We start from the raw sequence: 2,400 nt of genomic DNA, 5'->3' as shown, positions 1-2,400 counted from the left end.
ATTTATCAGTGGGTGGCGCAATTAGCATTCCACTTTGATAGCATTTTGATAACAAATTTTCAAGCTTTCTTGCCACTAATCTTACACATTCTGCAGGGAGAGAGTTTGCATTATATCATATGAAGGACATGAAGGAGAAGCAGCGTGTGCTCTTTGAAATTGTGGCCATCTTTCTGCGGCGAAAGCGCAAACGCCAGTTAGCGTAGTTTAACTTTGGCCTTAGCGCTTTTAAAGCCACGGATCACGTACGCTCTACTGTCTTCAGTCTCACTGGTAGTCGCTGCACCAAGTCGCTCCAAATTTGCATAAAGTTAAACTTTGTTGCGTCGCTGGACACGCCCACATCGAGTCGCCAGCTCTCGCTGAAAAGGAAACATCTCCGGTCGCTTTGTCACTGCGAGTCGCTGGATGTGTCAGCGTACCTTAAAAGTGCTGATAATTTTCACACGCTATTTTATATTCACACGTGAAAAACAAAATTGTGCACCTGTAGAACAACATCTGGATATTCACACACCTGTAGAACAACATCTGGATATTCACACACCTGTAGAACAACATCTGTAAATTCACACGCCTGTAGAACAACATCTGTAAATTCACACACCTGTAGAACAACATCTGTAAATTCATACACCTGTACAACAACATCTGTAAATTCACACACCTGTACAACATCTGTAAATTCACACACCTGTAGAACAACATCTGTAAATTCACATGCCTGTACAACAACATCTGTAAATTCACATGCCTGTACAACAACATCTGTAAATTCACACACCTGAACAACATCTGGAAATTCACACGCCTGTAGAACAACATCTGTGAATTCACACGCCTGTAGAACAACATCTGGAAATTCACACACCTGTAGAACATCTGTAAATTCATACACCTGAACAACATCTGTAAATTCACACACCTGTACAACATCTGTAAGTTCACACACCTGTAGAACAACATCTGTATACGCACACACCTGTACAACAACATCTGTAAATCCACACACCTGCAGAACAACATCTGTAAATTCACACACCTGTAGAACATCTGTAAACACACACACCTGTAGAACATCTGTAAATCCACACACCTGTAGAACAACATCTGCAAATTCAAAAACACTTATTAGCTTAGCTTTATTAGCTTTATTAAGGGTTGAGTTGAGTTCAGTTTGTTTTCAGTTGTTTTACACTCACTTTGTTTAACTGTGTTCAGGGTAATAACATTAATTAAGGGTGGCGAGTTTCAGTAAAATGTTCAGCCCAGCTACAGTGGATATAACACACCTGTACACCTGTATTAAAATGGCAGGGTTTTGTGATGTAAAAACTGAAACCAACATAAATCATGTCAGATCTTTTCCCACATTTAATGGGATACAGCAGCCAAAAGATTTACGTGAAAAAGAAATTTTAAAAAACTTACAATAACTTGGTTGCATGAGTGTGCACAGCATTTTATAACAGGTCATGTGACTGTGCTCAGAGTGAACCAATCACATTCAGACTCTTGTTCAAAAGTAATTATCCTAAAGCTGTCATCAGTGACGTGATTCTGATTAACCCCAAATAAAGACCAGATGTTTCTGTAGGATTTTCTTGATATTTTGGTTTCATCTGACTGCAGAAAGTCCAAAGATCTTACAAAGCATGTACAGGATTTCACTGATGAAAGGCATCAATCAGGAGAAATGTACGAAAGAACTTCCAAAACATTAGATGTACCATGGAACACGGTGAAGGCCATCATCAACAAGCGGAGTAAATATGACACCACAGTGACGACCGAGAACAGGACGTCCCTCCAAAATTGAAAAAAAGATGAAAATTTATCAAGGAAGCTGCCAAGAAACCTACAGCAACATTAAAGGAGCTGCAGGAACATCTGGCAAGGACTGGTCACGTCCTACAGGTGACCACAATCTCATATTCTTCACATGTCTGGACAATGGGGTAGGGCGGCTACAAAGCTAGAGAATTTTGGGCATAATTCTAAAAGATACAGTCGGGTCCATAAGTATTTGGACAGTGACGCAGTTTTCGTAGTTTTGCCTCTGTACACCACCAGAGTGGATTTGAAATGAAGCAGTCAAGATGTGATTGAAGTGTAGACCTTTCAACTTTAATTCAAGGGGTTTAACAAAAATATTGCATTAACTGTTTATGAATTACAGTCATTTTTACATAGTACCTGCATTTTCACAGGTTAAAAAGTAACTGGACAATTTTCTGATAAGCAGTTTCATAGCCAGGTGTGGCCTGTTTCCTCATTATTTCATGAAATTAATTACTTTTGAGCCTGTGAAAATGGACGGACTCTGTACAAAAATTGTGTCACTGTCCAAATACTTATGGATCCAACTGTATGTTTGGCACAAAAACAGAACAGTTTATC

This window comes from Pangasianodon hypophthalmus, chromosome 19 (assembly GCF_027358585.1).
Source record: "Pangasianodon hypophthalmus isolate fPanHyp1 chromosome 19, fPanHyp1.pri, whole genome shotgun sequence".
Taxonomy (NCBI): Eukaryota; Metazoa; Chordata; class Actinopteri; order Siluriformes; family Pangasiidae; genus Pangasianodon; species Pangasianodon hypophthalmus.
The sequence above is the reverse complement of the archived record's forward strand: the minus strand, read 5'-3'. Positions refer to the sequence as shown.